The 19,188-nt window shown below is 43.4% G+C and overlaps 1 long non-coding RNA gene across 1 annotated transcript; it reads left to right on the top strand.

Moving 5' to 3' along the window:
• The first annotated feature begins 1,588 nt into the window (after nucleotides 1–1,588).
• LOC129709819 (uncharacterized) lies at nucleotides 1,589–15,432 on the top strand. The gene is made up of 2 exons (XR_008725577.1): nucleotides 1,589–2,328; nucleotides 14,860–15,432. It is a non-coding gene; the product is annotated as an uncharacterized LOC129709819 (long non-coding RNA).
• Nucleotides 15,433–19,188: the final 3,756 nt, after the last annotated feature.

A 19,188-nucleotide genomic window follows, 5' to 3' on the forward strand; every position in this document is an offset into this window, starting at 1 on the left:
ATGTACTCTCATATTTAAGAAGCATTTGGAAGGGCACTTGAAATGCCAATAAGAATACACACAGGGACAAAGGAGTGGTAAATTAGATTAGTATAGAAGGGTATTTAAGGGTTGGCATTGGTAGGATAGGCTGAAGGGCCTCTTCCTTTGCTCTATGACTGTACAAATTGCATATGTGACATTGGCCACCCTAACTTTCCCATTGAAAGTATTGTAAACTCCCTCTGAATTTGTAAAATGTAATGTTACTGAGGACAAACCCTTGCATTAAACCATATTCCCTTATCATGTATCTATACACTATAAATGGCTCGATTGTAATCATGTATTGTCTTTCCGCTGACTGGTTAGCATGCAACAAAAGCTTTTCACTGTATCTCGGTACACATGACAATAAATTAAACAAATCTAAATTAAACTAAATACACTGACATGGTTAGCAACCTTCTAAACTAGGTAGTAATGTTAGTTTGGGTTAGTTTAGAGGCACAGCATGGAAACGGGCCCTTCGGTCAACCTATCCGCACTGACCAATGATCACTTGTACACTAGTTCTATGTCCTACACACGAGAGGGCAATTTAGAGTCGCCATTTAACTTGCTAGCCTTTGGAATATGTGAGGAAAACGGAGCACGTGGAGAAATCTCACGCAGTCAGTGGGAACGTACAATCTGTCCATTAATTTGTTCCAACAGACCCACAACTTTTTGGAATAATCTTACTTGCATATACTCCTTGTCAGACACAGCACATGACTAGTGTCATTTTAGGGGGGGAACCTGACCATTAAAAAAAATTACATTATCTTAATATATATATAATATGCAAATGTCTTCCTTATCTCTTTGCCATATTGTTACCACAGATCACAGATCACAGAAGGCACACAGTTGCTCTGTGTACCTTCAACACTTGGTAGAATGGTTACTGCCACATTCTAACCTAATTGTTTCCAAGTTGGTTGAACATTGTAACATTTCCTCATGCAGAGATATTTTCCTACATATATAATTTGTCACAACTGAACGTGACATTTCTTAATATAAATTATGAGTCACACTTTAAAAGAATAAAAGGCCAACATTGAGATAATTAAATCTTGTTGCCCGTCCAATTAAATTCCTGTGTAGGATGAAACTGCAAATGCTGCTTTACACTGAAGACAGACACAACATGCCAGAGTAACTCAACGGGTCAGGCAGCATCTCTGGAGAAAAGGAATAGGTTATGTTTCGGGTTGAAACCTTTCAGACTGAGAGTCGGGGGGCGGGGCGGAGGGGGACTAGAGATATGAAAAGGTTCAAAAGAAATCAGAGCCAGCACCAATGATCAAGGAAAGGTGGAGCCCAAAATGGCCCATTTTTGGCTGTGGAAGAGGTGATAATGAAGGGATATTTGGATATGAACAGTGGTACTGGCAGGACGACTAGGTTGGGGCGAGACGGAGAGAGAGGGAATGCTGGGAGTTACTTGAAATTAGAGAAAGTTTAGAACCCAGTGATATTGATTTATCTAACTTCAAATAACCCTTGCACCCCCATTGTCCCTCCCCCACCCTTGTCGTCATACGTTTTACTGTCTGTATAACTCGTTATCACCTACCCCACAGCCAACAATGGACCATTGTGGGCTCCACCTTTTCTTGACCTTCATTACTTTTTACATGTATGTGTTTCATTTGTTCTATGGGACCCAACGGGTCCCCCTTGGTCTAGTCTCTCCATAAAGGGTTTCGATCCGAAACGTCGCATATTCCTTTTCTCCAGAGATGCTGCCTGGCCCGCTGAATTACTCCAGCTTTTTGTGTCTATTTTCCGTAAACCGCCCAAGCGTGTTTTATAATGTTTTATGTGAAAGATTATTCATTCTTTTTGCTATAAAGTAGACTTTGGTTTTCAGGACAATGCTGCATGTGTGAAGCACAATGTGTCCTCTTCATTTTGGTGAGCCGAGTTAAATCTAGATCTATCGAATTATCAGCTCTGTCCAAGGGCGTCAACTGCGGATTGAAGATTCATCTCGAAACGCTGGGGTTAGTTCACAAAGTGAGTATGCGTTTCACACACAGTATATGTTGGTAACGCTTTACAAGTTCTTAACTCCAACCTCACCGCCCCTCCCTTCCCTCGCCCAATCACTTCAATTTGGGTAGGTTTCCGCTGAGCTCAGCTCAAGAGTTGCAAACGGTTTTGTGGTGCTGCCGGTGTTCTGTGTCTTTTATTCTTCGTGTTTGCATCAACAGCTGAGGTCCCACGATGCTGAACAGAATCTGGATCTGCGCCTTCATTTGCTGCATCGTGGCTTTTGTGAGCGTTTTGGGAGCCGAGGTACAGAAACTCTTAACAATTCAAACTTGCAGTGCATGCACTCATCAGTACAAGATGACACCGATTTGGTTCAGAACCTGAGAAATGATTGTTGGCTTAGTAGTAAAGTTCTTACAATGTTTGGGTGGGGCAATAATGGATGGAATAAACAAAGCCACGAGATAACGAAGTTCTGTCAAAAATATCAAGCAATAATATTATTGAAATTTACTTTCGTGAGTTTAGCAATGTGATGAGAGTCTTGGGATTATGGTTCATCCAAGTACGTTAAAACATGTTTGAATACGTTTAATAAATAACGACATTAGATTTATTTCAATGTGTCTTGGCGTTGACACGAGCACGTGTCTTTAGAATACCTCCCTCAGTTACTGAAGACCGAAGGGACTTCAGATGTTGGAATCAAAGATCCTATAGGATCTTTGGTTGGAATCTTGAACACAACACAAAGTGCTAGAGGAACTCAGCGGGACATTTCGGGTCGGGGCACATCTTCAAACTGAAGTCTGGAGAGTTTCAGTCAGTGTCTAACACCAGGATTTTGGACTGAAGTCTGAAGAAGGGTTCCAACCCGAAACATCGTCTGTCCATTCCCTCCACAGATGCTGCCTGACCCGCTGAGTTCCTCTAGCACTTTGTGTTTTGTTCACGATTCCAAAGGTGTTCTTGCAAAACGTTATTTTGTTTTTGCTCCGTCGGTCACTGTACGGCCAGTTTATTCCCTCCGGCATTTGAATCACTATCCTGCTGTTTCTGAATTGTCCTATTCATCGAAAATATAACTGGGATCGTTCCCATTTTGTGTTTGAGAGCGTCCTTTTTAACTCTAATCGCCGAGCAAAAGACGAAGACCACGTGGAATCCCTCCAGGTGCTCTGGTTTCCTTCCACGTCTCGAAGACATGCGGGGTTGTTGGTTAATTGGCCTCTGTAAATTGCCTCTAAAGTGTGGATGAGAAAGCGGGGTTGCACAAAACGAGCGGTCGATGGTCCGCGGGGGTCCGAGGTTTCCTTGCTTTATCTTGCAATTCAATCAATCTTTTAATCAATGAAAACTGGTAGATTCTTTCCGACGCTGAAACAGATTTTACAAATTGATAACGGTTTCAGTCAGTGTTTCTAGACTCCGTTTGTAATTTTTTTTTTAAACGTTATTCGTCTTTTTGAAATTCACAAGTTATAGTTTCGAGGATGTAACTAGTTGAGTGGATACGGGAGAACCAGTGGATGTGTTATATCTGGACTTTCAGAAGGCTTTCGACAAGGTCCCCCATAAGAGATTAGCATGCAAACTTAAAACACGCGGTATTGTGGGTTCAGTATTGATGTGGATAGAGAACTGGCTGGCAGACAGGAAGCAAAGAGTAGGAGTAAACGGGTTCTTTTCAGAATGGCAGGCAGTGACTAGCGGGGTACCGCAAGGTTCGGTGCTGGGAAGCCAGCTATTTACAATATATATTAATGATTTGGACGAGGGAATTGAATGCAACATCTCCAAGTTTGCGGATGACACGAAGCTGGGGGACAGTGTTAGCTGTGAGGAGGATGCTAGGAGGCTGCAAGGTGACCTGGATAGGTTGGGTGAGTGGGCAAATGCATGGCAGATGCAGTATAATGTGGATAAATGTGAGGTTATCCACTTTGGTGGCAAAAACAGGAAAGTAGACTATTATCTGAATGGTGGCCGATTAGGAAAAGGAGAACTGCAACGAGACCTGGGTGTCATGGTACACCAGTCATTGAAAGTAGGCATGCAGGTGCAGCAGGAAGTGAAGAAAGCGAATGGCATGTTAGCATTCACAGCAAAAGGATTTGAGTATAGGAGCAGGGAGGTTCTACTCCAGTGGTACAGGGTCTTGGTGAGGCCACACCTGGAGTATTTCGTACAGTTTGGGTCTCCTAATCTGAGGAAAGCCATTCTTGCCATAGAGGGAGTACAGAGAAGGTTCACCAGACTGATTCATGGGATGTCAGGACTTTCATATGAAGAAAGACTGGATAGACTCGGCTTGTACTCGCTAGAATTGAGAAGATTGAGGGAGGATCTTATAGAAACTTACTAAATTCTTGAGGGGTTGGACAGGCTAGATACAGGAAGATTGTTCCGATGTTGGGGAAGTCCAGAACAAGGGGTCACAGTTTAAGGGGGAAGTCTTTTAGGACCGAGATGAGAAAAACATTTTTCACACAGAGAGTGGTGAATCTCTGGAATTCTCTGCCACAGAAGGTAGTTGAGGCCAGTTCATTGGCTATATTTAAGAATGAGTTAGATGTGGCCTTTGTGGCTAAAGGGATCATGGAGAGAAGGCAGGTACGGGATGCTGAGTTGGATGATCGGCCATGATCATATTTGAATGGCGGTGCAGGCTCGATGGGCCGAATGGCCTACTCCTGCACCTATTTTCTATGTTTCTATAGGAGTAGAATTAGGCCGTTCGGCCCATCGAGTCTACTCCGTCATTCAATGCCTGATCTCTGCCTCCTAATCCTATTTAAATCTAGTGGGTGCGAGTTACATTGAATTTAAAATAGTCGGCGCTTGGACTTGATACTTCTGGCGATTGTGGTTTTTTGTTGAAGAGTAACAACGGAAATTGTTGTTGGATCAAGTTGTTCCACAGGATGTGACAAATGTTTGTAACTGAATGCTTACACATTAAGGTTTGCAAACCTTGTAAAAGTTACATTTGTTTCTATATTTATATTTGTACGCTATCATTAAGTTATCAGGCAACCGAATCATCCTACCACAACCAGAGAGCAGCGCTGAACTATCTACCTCTTTGATGACCCTCGGACTATCCTCGATCGGACTTTGCTGGCTTTACCTTGCACTAAACGTTATTCCCATATCATCTATCTATCCACTGTGAATGAATCGATTGTAATCATGTATTGTCTTTCTGCTGACTGGTTAGCAAGCAACAAAAGGCTTTTCACTGTACACGTGACAATATACCAAAGATCCTATAGCGGACAATAAACCAATAAACTTATAGGATCTTTGCAATAATCTAAACTAAACTGGAGCCTTAGATAATGCAGAACGAACGCTGTTTGAAAAAAAAAGACGACTTGAATATTTATTGAAGGACGGTTAATAAAACAATAACTAATTGCTGAATACTTGTTTTTGACAACTTTCACCTGAATCCCATGTGTCCAATATTTATTTCATTTACTGTAAAATTGTTATAAATGCTATATTTAGGTGTCTCTATTTAAGGGTCTTGACCCTAAATGTCACCTATCCATGTCCTCCAGAGATGCTGCCTGACCTGCTCAGTTACTGCAGCATTTTGTGTCCTTTTGTGTATTAACCAAAGCATCAGCAGTTCTTTGTTTCTGTATTTTTTTCATTTCCCGGCTTGCTTTAGTTATTTAGGTCTTCGAGTCATCTACACAAACTCTATCGGAAATTTAACTTTTCACAATTTGGAGTGAGTTATATATCTGTGATATTAACTCGGTTTTGTTTTCCCCGTGTACTGATGGGTGTCTGATTTCCTGGGCGTCTCCTACATCTCTGACTTGCATTTGGCAATGCCGCTTGGTTTGATTTCTCTCATTCTATCTGCACTCATTAATCCAGGGGTTGGCAACTCGGTTCTACCCAGAGACCGGGTCCCAGGTCTGTGAGCGGTTGGGGAACTTTGACATATTTATATATTTAAGAAATACTAGACCAAGTGCACCCGTTCCCTACCCGTAGCCCCCACGGGAGACATGGTCCTCTAACTCAAGCTCAAGCTGTTATGGTCGCTGGCCAGCAGGAGGCGACAAAATGAGTGAGTGGAGTGGAGTGGGGTGTATGATTTTATTTTAAAATGGGTACATAAAAAGACAAAAAGTTTTGAGGAGTGCAAAATCGGATGTAAAATGAATGAGCTAGCGACATGGAAAAAATGACGGAGTTTAATGACAGAGTGCTGGCGTAGCATGGAATCAAAGGCCGAATGTGGCACCCACAAGACAGCCAGACACACACACAGCCAGACACACACACAGTTTTAAAGATAGATAGATAGATAGATAGATAGATAGATAGATAGATAGATTATGTCTACTGAAAATGGGAGTTAGTTTGAGACACTAGTATTGAAACGACCCTCAAAAATCTTTAAATCAACTTTGCATTTATTGTGCAAAAAAACAACGATTCAATTTAACACAACCATTTAACATTAGCATCGACTACAGTGGAATCAACATTCATCACTGTGCTGACGGCCCGATGTTCAGACCCTCTCGTTGGATGATCGAAACTCAGGACGGATTGGAACACAATAAGAAAAGTTTCCCCCTATTGCCCGCCCCCTCCCCCACATACGACTTAGAAAAAACACCAAAACATACCCTTAACACACACTCAAAACAGAAGGGCCACGACAGGCTGCTTGCGAGACGCCCATTACGGACTCACCCCTCTCTGTCTGCTGGCCGGATTGGGTCAGGGGCGCGCTGAGTAAAAAAGATACCATTGCGGGCCGGTGGCTTGCGGGAAAAAAATATACCTGTGGGCCGAATGATTTTGAGTTACGGGCCGCATTTAGCCCGCGGGCCGTAGGTTGCCGACCCCTGCATTAATCTATCAATCAGATGGCTTCATCAATAGATTGCCACTATGATAACGCTGGCTTAACTTTAAGAGAGATATCCCCTATCCATTCCTCCCCATCCCTTCTGCAACTCAGCCAAAGAGTCATACAACGGGGAACAACTTGCCCATGGCAACCAAGACGCCCCATCTATACCAGTCCCACCTGCCTTTGTTTGGCCCACATCACTCTATACCTTTCCTATCCAGGAACCTGTCCAAAGGTCTTCTAATTAAACACTAACTTTAAAAATGTTTTAAATTATCTTATTTTCTCTCTATCCCATTTCTGACATGGGTTATTTATTATCAATGTTAACTGTTTCTCTTTCCACAGCTGCGCTTGGTGACTCTTGCATTCTCTGATTATATTTCAATCTTCTCAGCACCTGCATTTTTGTTTTAGCTTTTCATGCTTGATGACTTCAGTGTTCCTGTGTGTAATAGATCCCCTCCACTTTCATAATTTTATATATTTCTAACAGGTCTCCCCTCAAAATGTTATAGCAATATCACTCTTTTAGAAGAATCGGTGTGTGTCAGATCACAAATGCTATTTCCCACTTAGCACCTCTTCAAAGTCCTTCATTCGTGCCATAGTGCCTTCCACCCAGTGCCAGCATGCTTGGAGATTTTCCTACCCACAGCACCTGTCAGGTCAGCAACAGATCCAGAGCCCTTAGTTTAATTTAGTTTATTGTCACGTGCACCGAAGTACAGTAAGAAGCTATTTTGCTGCTTGCCACCCATGCAGCGGAAAGACTATACATGATTACAATCAAGCCATCCACAGTGTACAGATGCAGGATACAGGGAATAACATTTAGTGCAAGATAAAGTCTGATTGAAGACAGTCCAAGGGTCTCCAATGTTGTAGATGGTAGGTCAGGACTGCTCCCTAGTTGGTGATTGGATGGTTCATTTGTTTGATAACAGCTGGAAAGAAATTGTCCCTAAATCTGGAGCTAAGTATGTTCACACTTCTTTACCTCTTGCTTGATGGGAGACGGGAGAAGAGGGAGTGTTCGGGGTGGGATTATGCTGGTGGCCTTGCCGAGGCATGCCACTACTGCACATTTTTAATTTCTGAGGAGAGCTGTAATATTGAAATGGATCTTCAAACAGGGCATTCTGCAAATTCTGCTGACTGGGTGGCACGCAACAAAAGCGTTTCACTGTACCTCAGTACAGGTGACAATAAACTAAACTGAACTGTGTGCAGAGCAGGCCCATTCTTTTTCATAGTGATATTTAATCCCACCTTACTCAGTCACATTCCTTCTTCACACTCGCCCCCCTTCCCACCCAACTTCGATGCACTGGAAACGCATCTAATTTCCCCTTGAACCATTTGCACTGGTTATCTACAGCTCACATGATCTACAACTCTATTATTCAACACAACCCACATCATCAGCCTTTCCTGATTTTGACTTCCCAGTTTCCCTAACCTATGGTGTTTGTTATCTAATTATTAACATCAGACTGGGGTGATGGTGGGCATTTAAATGTCTTCCATGTTGTCTACATAGCCAGTGTCGTTGAAGTCCAGCTAAGTCTTTTTCATTGGTCTCTTGTATAACCTTAAAGGGATAGGTTTATTATTGGACTGCACGGTGGCACAGAGGTAGAGCTGCTGCCTTACAGCGCCAGAGACCAGGGTTCGATCCTGGCTACGGGTGCTGTCTGTACGGAGTTTGTACGTTCTCCCCATGACCTGCATGGGATTTCTCTGTGTGCTCCGGTTTCCTCCAAACTCCAAATACATACAGGTTTGTAGATTAATTGGCATGGTAAAATTGAAAGTTGTCCCTAGAGTGTGTAGGATAGTGTTAGTGTACGGGGTTTGCTGGTCGGTGCGGACTCATTGGGACGAAGGGCATGTTTCGTGCTGTATATCTATGCTAAACTAAACTAAACTAAAAAAATGATTGTCATGTGTTACAAGATAGAGGGAAAGACTTTAATTTGCCTACTATTCGTACAAATCATTCGTAAGATGAATACATCAGGTAGTGCAAAAAGGGAAAATATTGGTGTAATGTAAGGTTTAAACATATATACATATACATATATGTCAGCTAAAATTGAGTTTTTAGAATTAGAATTAAATTCTTTATTTGTCATTCAGACCTTACGGTCTGAACGAAATGTCGTTACGAAATGTCGTAAAAATTGAGTTGTCAGCTAAATTAGCAACATAGCATTTACCTAACCCTGCTTAGGAAAACAAGATGATGATTTTGAAGAATGTTTAGGCTAATTCAACCAGTAGATCATGAGGACACCTCAAGGTCACTAAAATAAGCTTTAGTTTCCCAGAGATAACCAAGACTAACTCTTTAAAAAGGAACTGCAGAGGCTGGAAAATTGAAGGTAGACAAAAATGCTGGAGAAACTCAGCAGGTGTCGCTGCATCATAGATGCAGCCTCACCCGCTGAGTTGCTCCAGCATTTTTGTCTACCTTCAAGACTAACTCAGTGTCTGATAGGACACATACTGTGACTCACACCATTATGGTACCAAGGAGGATAGCTAGTTTGACATATAATCACCTGTTGTTCTTAGAGATAAAAAATATTATATAAAAATACATGCATCTACCATGAGAGCATGTGCTTCATCTTCGGGGAGAGAAAAGGTGAGAGAGAGAGAGAGATTGGTGACGGGACAGGAGACTTGAATACACAGAGGGGCGTTATTTTGTATTGTTACTTTATCGATAGTTGACAGTTTTTCTGTGTTTTACGTGTATTTTTCTTTAATAATGTTATTTGTGCTCTTCTCAATGTGCTTGCTCCATTCATTGATCCAAATCCTTGAATCCTGTCGATATTTATACCTTGGAACTTGAAGCTCTCATCCATCTCCACAATGTCACTATTAATAAATAGTGGGGTGTGTACTTCATTCACCCCACTTCCTGAGCTTGAAGACTCATGTTGCTGATTGTATGAGATTGTCTTGACACCATGTCGCTAAGCTCTCTATCTCCTTCTTGTACTCAGTTTTATCATTGATATCCGGCCCATTATAATGGTGTCATCTGCAAACTTGTAAATGGAGTGAGAGCGGAATTTGTCCACACAGTCATGAGTGTACAGTGTGTACAGTAAGTGGCTGAGAATGCAGACTTGAGAGTTCAGGGTTAAGCTGTGGGAGATGGGAGGATGATGCTAGGTGCTGATGAACTAACTCAGGTTGCTAATGGCTTTTTTTAATTATTAAAACAAACGCTCACAGTTTCACAAGAAGATATCAAAGGAGGGGGCTGCAGTTACCACCTTCACATACAGAGTACCCGAGGAAATATGCTATTTTATGCAATGCTATTTCTTGAGGTAATGAATGAAATAAGGTCTGTAGCAATAAAACCAGAACATTCTGGAAACGTTCAGTAGGGTAGGCAGTATCTGTTGAAAGCGAAATTGTTAATATTTCAGGAGAGAACTAGTAAAATGAGAAAACAGGCTCATTGTAAGTTGCAGAGAAGGTGGGGAGAGATGAATTAGGCAAAGGGAATATCTCTAAAAAGTGCAGGGCTGCCAATATTGGGTGAGAGTTGAGAGTGAGAAATTGCGAGGGAGTGTGGCGAGCGAGGGGGGGAGGAGGGAGGGAAGAAGAAAGGAAGCGGCGGAGACAGTAGGCTGTGGGAGAGCTGGGAAGGGTAGGGGAAGGAGAGAGCAAGCAAGGACTACCTGAAATTGGAGGTCAATGTTCATACCGCAGGGGTGTAAACTACCCAAGCGATATATGAGGTGCTGCTCCTCCAATTTGCGGTGGGACTCACTCTGGCCATGGAGGAGGCCCAGGACCGAAAGGTCGGATTCGGAATGAGAGGGGGAGTTGAGGAGCTGGGCCACTGGGAGATCAGGTTGGTTAGTGTGAACCGAGCGGAGGTGTTGGACAGTTTAGCAACCTCCTCTTGCCGACACTTTATTAACCCATGCATCTTTGGGATGTGAGAGGAAACCAAGTGCCCAGAAAAAAGGCATATAGTCACAGTGAGAAGAGGCAAACTCCATGCAGTAAGCTCCCGGGGTCTGGGTCAAAATCAGATTTCTGGAGCTGTGAGACAGCAGTTCTGTTGATGGTACTGTAAATGCTTGTTAATACACAAAAGGACACACAGTGCTGAGGTATCTCGGCAAGTCAAGCAGCATCTCTGAACATGGATAGGTGACATTTCTGGTCGAGACCCTTTCTTCAGACTGGAGAAGAGTCTTGACCCGAAACGTCTTCTATCCATGTTCTCCCGAGATGCTGCCTGTCCCGCTGAGTTAAAGCCCCTGTCCCACTTAGGAAACCTGAACGGAAACCTCTGGAGACTTTGCGCCCCACCCAACGTTTCCGTGCGGTTTCCGGAGGTTGCAGGTGGTTGCAGGTAGTGGAAGCAGGAAGGGAGACTGAGAAAAACCTCCGAGAACCGCACGGAAACCTTGGGTGGGGCGCAAAGTCTCCAGAGGTTTCCGTTCAGGTTTCCTAAGTGGGACAGGGGCATTGCTCCTGGTTCTGGTACGCTGGTGTTCAGTAAACTGGCTGGGAAAATGTCTGGTCCTAGTGTCAATGCTCCAAAACTTCTCTTGACACTGTCAGGAGTAAATCAAAATTGACTGAAGACCAGCTTTTATTTCTGTTGTAAGGAAAACCTTGCAGGAGAGAAAAATAGGGACGTGGAGTGGAGTTGGGGCGAAATATCCACGATTTGAAGCCCAAATAAATGAAATCATACCTAACCACAGTCAGAAGGTCAGACAGCACAGAAACAGGCCCTATGGCCCACTATGCCCTTGCTGGTCACCATGTACCCATCTCTGCTAATCCTATTTACCAGCACCTGGTCCATTGCTCCTTACAACTTGGTGAATCATGGGCTTGTTTAGACACTGATTAAATATTGTGAGTGTCTGCCTCCACTACCCACTCATTCATTCCAGTTCATTCCAGAGTCCAAACACCCTCGAGGTGAAAAAAGGTTTTCCTCAAATCTCTTGTAAATCTTATCCCTTACCCTAAATCTAAAGCCTCCAGCTTTTTGCACCTCTACCGGGGGGAAAAGCTTCCTGCCATTTACCCAATCTATGCCCCTCAAATTTGTATATGTCTAGTCTTAGAAGAGCATTCAAAATTGGAGGTGAAGTGGAGGAATGCAATTGTGGATACTGCAGTCTGGTAGAGTTTGCGTTTGAAGTGCATCTCTGTTCATATTGATGCTTGACAATGTTTTTACAAGCCAGTGAGATAAATGACCAGCTTATTGGGTGCATTAATGCACGATAATTTGGTGTGGCAGGGAAAGGAGTTAATAATTATGCAACTGTTTAAAGGTTAATGATATAGCTCTTCTCCATACAAGAATCGAGAGGGTTTTATTGCCATGTTCCAGATAGAACAATGAAATGCTTACAAGGCAGTAAACTGTCTGGTGCTGTTGGTAATGAGGGATAAATGTACCTCATTAAAACTTACAGAATAATGAAAGCGTAGATAGGGTGGATGTGGAAAGGATGTTTCCACTGGTGGGAGAGTCTGGGACCAGAGGTCATAGTTTCAAAATTAAAGGGCACTCTTTTAGAAAGGAGGTGAGGAGGAACTTCTTTAGTCAGACAAATTCTTGATTAGAATGGGTGTCAAGGGTTATGGGGAGAAGGCGGGAAAATGGGATTATGAGGCAGTGGTCAGCCATGATTGAATGGCATAGTAGACTCGATGGGTCGAATGGCCTAATTCTACTCCTAGTATTTGTGAACTTGGTGCAGCTTCTATGGTTTTATTAAGCAACGGGAATGGATTCGCCGCAGATCTTATTACCTCCAGTCTCATTGCAGCAAGCATCACCTCCACCAGCTGCACCACCCATGCAGCCCACTACCTCACTGCATGCAGACTCTGCAAAACATCCATTCCCCATGTTACAAAGAACTGAAACCAGACACTCGAAGGGATGAGATGAGTCACTTCTCGTTGTGGACAGAAATGTTCAGGCATGAGAGGCTTCAATGAGAAGTCATGAATGAGCTGGCCAATCTCAAAAAAGTGATTCTGAAAGTTTCAATGAGGAGAAATGAGGAATTCAATGAGGTGAGCAATACAGAAACCTGGCCTCGCACATCAGGAGTAGTGTTGTTCAACTGCCTCATCACACACACACACACACACACACACACACACACACACACACACACACACACACGCGCACGCGCACGAGCACGCGCACGACAGCACGCACACACACACACTGATACACACACACGCACTGACACACACACACACACACACACACACACACTGACACACGCACTGACACACACACACACACACACACACACTGACACACACACGCACTGACACACACACACACACACACACACACACACACACACACACACAGACACACACACACACACTGATACACACACACGCACTGACACACACACACGCACGCACACAGACACACACACACACACGAGCACACACACACACACACACACACACACACACACACACACACTGATACACACACACGCACTGACACACACACACACACACACTGATACACACACACGCACTGACACACACACGCACACGCACACAGTCACACACACACACTGATACACACACACGCACTGACACACACACACAGTACTCATAGGTAACATTATAAACAAAAAAACAATTTCATAAATTAAAATACCCCAATATTAGTGCAAAAAGTCCTATGTCCTTTGTGCAACCAAGACTATTCATAGATTAGTGGAGTGTTTGTAGTGTTCAAGTGCCTGATGGTTTTTGGGGAAGGCTGTTCTTGAAACTAGCAACTATTGGCTTTCACAGGGAACAGATTCACCTTTTCTTCTGAAAGTGCACTGTGTAGGGTCTGGTTCCACAGCCAAGGCAACCAGGGACATCTGTTTGGGCGGCCATCTTTCAGATCACGAGAAACATTCAGTCATTTCTCTCTGGCCAATCACTGCCAGCCATTATGTTATATGGTGCAATGCACTTTAGACTTGTTAGCCTAGAAACAGGCCCTTTGGCCCACCGAGCCCGTGCTGACCAACGATCACCTCGTACACAAGCACCATCCTACACACTAGGGACAATTAAAGTACGAATCTGTACATCTTTGGAGTGTGGAAGGAAACCGGAGCACCCGAAGAAAACCCACGCATTCACAGGGAGAAAGTACAAAAGCACCCATAGTCAGGATCAAAGCTGGGTCACTGGGGCTGTACGGCAGTAACTCTACCCCTGTGCCGCTCCTAGTCAAAGTCTGTCAACAACATGGATTGTGACAGCATATTTGCACACACGTTACTATTTCCTTTGCAGAGCGTGTGATTGCGTGTCGGTGTGGACTCTGTGGGCTGAAGGACCTGTTTCCACCCTGTATCACTAAACTAAACTGAGTTTGTAACAGGAATTTTTTGCATGCAACCATCTAACAAAAATTATAAGGAAAGGTTATAAGGAATGTCTCTTTTTCGGATATTTTGCTATTTTAAAATCACTTTAAAAATACAGCAGCAGCTTGTAAGATCTCTAGGTGCTGCACAAGGCATCAACAACCAACTTTGATATCAATCTACTTTTGGAGACATTAGATCTGGCGATTTAAACTAAAGCTTGGTCAAAGAGCCATGTAACGAGGGAATTCTTAAAGAAAGAGAAAGCTACAGATTATAATGTTCCACGGTCTGAAGTTCCTTAAGATCTAGGCTACCAAAGGCAAACAGATGGAAATTGACAATGCATAATTTTTGGAAGCTCCATCCCAGAGAGTTGACAATCCTGCAGCAATCCTAGAGACCTTACAGACAAATGATTTCAATTAAAGTGTTGCTATTGTTTTGGAGGCATTTTTTCCCCTTTAGTTTCTGTTAACTGTTTCTAAAAAGTACAGAGATGAAACGTGTTCTATTTTTCTTTTACAGGACCCCACCTTAACCTCAACCAAGAATGAAACAAAGACTGAAAAAGAATCTGCCGACGGTAATGGAGTAGCAGGATTTACCCCAGCCATTGCCAAAGTCCTGGTTCTATCCCTCATTCCAGTCTTCCTGCAGAGAGTTCTGTCTTAATTCAGTGCTCGAGGTGGCCTCTTCCAGCTGATTCATCCATCACCATGGAGACCATCCTGCTCTGCTCGCATTCAATCTCCAACTTTGAAATGAGCCGCTTCATCTCTGCGCCACCCGTCGATCACCGACTGAGATCTGCTTCCCATTCTTCACTCCCTCTCTCTCGCAGCCTAGCCTCCAATGTATTTCCTGAAAATAATTTTGCCTGTGAAACAGCTGGAATCCACAACTTCACTGTTATCAAGATCGGAGGAAAATAAAATTGAAAGATAACTAAAGTATTGCAGAATTCATGGAACTGGTTGCCCTGCTGGAAGCTTAACATGTTCTCTCTTCATATTTTACTATTTTGTTTCCGTGTGATATGTTGACATTTGACTTAAATCTATGTAAAATTAGAGAGCAATAAAATAATTTAATACTGTGCCGATAAAGTGTGTCTAGTTATTCATTGTAATTCCTGCAATAAGCGTGTCTATCTTACAGCACAACCGTAAGGCTGTGCTGTAAGATCTCCAATTTAAGTCAAATTTTCATGATCATACACAAATCTCCTCTTCCAAGTCAAGTCAACTTTATTTGTCACATACACATACAAGATGTGCAGTGAAATGAAAGTGACAATGCCTGTGGATTGTGTAAAAAACTACAGAACAGAATAGAACAGAATCAGTATTTACATATTCGAAACCCCCCCCCAGCAATTTGGTAAAGTAAATTAGTCCCTGGTGAGATAAGAGTTTACAGTCCTAATGGCCTGTGGGAAGAAACTCCGTCTTATCCTCTCTGTTTTCATAGCATAACAGCGGAGGCGTTTGCCTGACCATAGCAGCTGGAACAGTCCGTTGCTGGGGTGGAGGGGTCCTTCATTATGTTGCTGGCACTCCTGGTGTATAGGTCCTGCAGGGGGGCGAGGGTAGTTCCCATAGTGCGTTCGGCCGAACCCACTACTCTCTGCAGAGCCTTCTTGTCCTGGGCAGAGCAGTTCCCAAACCAGATTGTGATGTTGCTGGACAAGATGCTTTCTACAGCCCCTGAGTAGATGCACTGGAGGATCCTCAGAGAGACTCTGAATTTTACCACCACAGCTGCCTGAGGTGGTAAAGGCGCTGCCTTGCCTTACTCACCAGTGTGGCAGCGTGTGATGTCCATGTCAGATCCTCTGTGATGTGGACTGCCAGGTATTTAAAGCAGCTCACCCTGTCCATAGTATCCCCATTTATCTCCAGTGGCGTATACGTCCTCGGATATTGTGCCTTCTAAAGCCCACAATCATTGATAAACAGCATCTGGTGATCAAGCAACATATTTGCTGGATGAATGTTATTCTCTTCTGGGACTTTCATAAGATCATAAGTGTTCGGAGCAGAATTTGGTCATTCGGCCCATCAAGTTTACTCCGCCATTCAATCATGGCTGATCTATCTCTCCCTCCTAATATAATTCTCCTGCCTTCTCCACAAAACCTCTGGCAGACACCCTTTGGACTTTGGAGTTTAATCTCTTGGGGGTAGAAGAGTCTTGGGGTTTGGGGTGGAGGCTATTAAAAACAAATCACCCTACCCAAGTTCTATATTGTTTTACTGAAAGTTCAAATCAATCTATTGAGCGGACTGGAGAGGATCTAATCGTGCTTTACAGTCACTGCCCAATGAAATATTTTGTACCACAAACAATACTGACGGAGTTAGTGTCTTCTGAAATCTAGACTCTTCTCAATTTCCATCCCTTCAACAATTTTGGAGAGTCTCATGAGGTTAGAAATGTGTGGCTTCTTGTATATGGGATTCCCGGGCAGTGAAGGGGAGGCGATGTACTTTGTGACAGTGTGTGAGGTGTCCCACACAACTCGCACTGCTAACACTCAGATGGAGTCACAGAGTGATACAGTGTGGAAACAGGCCCTTTGGCTCAACTTGCCCGCACCAACCAACATGACCCAGCTGCATTAGTCCCACCTGCCTACACTTGGTCCATATCCCTCCAAACCTGTCCTATCCATGTACCTGTCTAACTGTTTCTTAAACATTGGGATAGTCCCAGCTTCAACTACCTCATCTGGCAGCTTGTTCCATATACCCGCCACCCTTTGTGTGAAAACATTACCCCTCGGATTCCTATTAAATCTTTTCCCCTTCACCTTGAACCTATGTCCTCTGGTCCTAGATTCCCCTACTCTGGGCAAGAGATTCTGTACATTTAGCTGATCTATTCCTCTCATGATTTTGTATACCTCTATAAGATCACCCCTCATCCTCCTGCGCAAAAAAGGAATAGTGACCTCTCCCTATAGCTCACACCGTCTAGTCCTGGCAACATTCTCGTAACTCTTCTCTGAACCCATTCAAGTTTGACAATATCATTCCTATAACGTGGTGCCCAGAACTGAACACAATATTCTAAATGCGGTCTCACCAACATCTTATACAACTACAATGACCTCCCAACTGCTATAATTGACGTGGCAAATGTACTACACTGTGGAGAACTCTGTACGGCTTGAGCTATGGGTGAGGGGTGGGGTAATGATAGGCACAAAGTGGTTCTGAAAAGGGCTGAAGATCAACTCTAGGATTCCTTGTAGAGCCAGTCCTTCTCTCTTCTACGGTGATGTCAAGGAGACACCAGCCTCTCTCAATATCCAATGACCCACCCCTGGAGAATCATCTCAGTGCACCCCAAGGACTTTACAGCCAGTGATGTAAGCATATCTAACAAGTTTAATTAATTATTGCAGGTAAAGGTTTTTGCACTCAATTACATCCCAACATCAGGACAGATATTACTACTTTGGGGAAACTGATTGAAAACTAAACATCAATCCCAATGCAGGAGTGTATCCTGGTGTCACAAACAACGCTATGAGATCCGGTCTCCATATTATCATCTCAGCACAATGTCTAACAACACTGTAATCCAACAAGATTCACCATTGGACAATGCAGTGTCCTTAACGCAGCTTTTATATCTGCAGGGCTCCCAAAGTGCACCTCCTCCCATGGCCTAGTCTCTCAATACTGCCATTCTAACTGTGTAATGATCCATCAGTCCAATTCTCACTCATTATTCTCCTACCAATTAGATAACACTCCCTCCATACTTCAATGATGTAAGGTAAGCACAAAATACTGGAGTAATTCAGCGGGTCAGGCAGCATCTCTGGACAAAAAGGAATAGATGATGTTTCGGGTCGAGACCCTTCTTCAGACGTGACCCGAAACATCTCCTATTCGTTTTCTCCAGAGATGCTGTCTGACCTTCTGAGTTACTCCAGGTTTTTCTGTTTATCTTCAGTGGATCCAGCATCTGCAGTACCTTCCTACACAGATGACGCTTCAGTATTTCCTCCCAACAATGTGGTGGCCCCTCAATACCACCCCACCAAAAATGCTGCATTCCCTCAGTACCTCCATCTATAATACAGTGCCTCCTAAGCCTTGCCCTTTCATTGTCTCAAATTATTGTCTCAGTGCCAGCAACCCGGGTGCTGTCTGTGTGAAGTTTGCACGTTCTCACTGTGATTGCATGGGTTTCCTCAACTGCTCCAGTTTCTTCCCACATACCAAAAACGTGGGGATTTGAAGGTTAATTGGCATCTGTAAATTGCCCCTAAGGTGTACGGAATGGATGAGAAAATGGGATAACATAGAACTAATGTGAATGGTTGATCGATAGTGGACTGAAGGGCCTGTTAGCACGTAACAAAGGCTTTTCACTGTACCTCGGTACAAGTGACAGTAAACTAAACTAACTAACTGATTTCCATGCTGTAGTTCAAACTGAAAACAAAATGTTAACAACACTGGAAGGGAAATGTATTTGGTCACAGCTTTCAGTGAGCACAATGGATTTGCTGACAGTTTAGCAGCTTTGCTGTTAGTTGCAAATGAGTTCACTGTCATCTGTCTTTAAAGTAAACAAAATGTTAACAGGAAGCACAGCTTTGTGAACAGGATCTACAGTCTATTGCAAGAGTTCCATTGGCTGAAACACAGCTGCTTCTTGAAATAGGGACAATGGCTGATGCAAGACTCGTAAAGCAACATCTGCAGTTCCCTGTGTCTTAATATTCTACCGGCAATGTGTTTGCTATTCACTGTAAACAGATGCAGTTAAAAACCATGTAGTGTTTTTGAGGGAGTCACACCAGTGCACTGCTAGAGTTCTGATGCAGACACCCGA

The sequence above is a fragment of the Leucoraja erinacea genome, chromosome 26, assembly GCF_028641065.1.
Source record: "Leucoraja erinacea ecotype New England chromosome 26, Leri_hhj_1, whole genome shotgun sequence".
NCBI lineage: Eukaryota > Metazoa > Chordata > Chondrichthyes > Rajiformes > Rajidae > Leucoraja > Leucoraja erinaceus.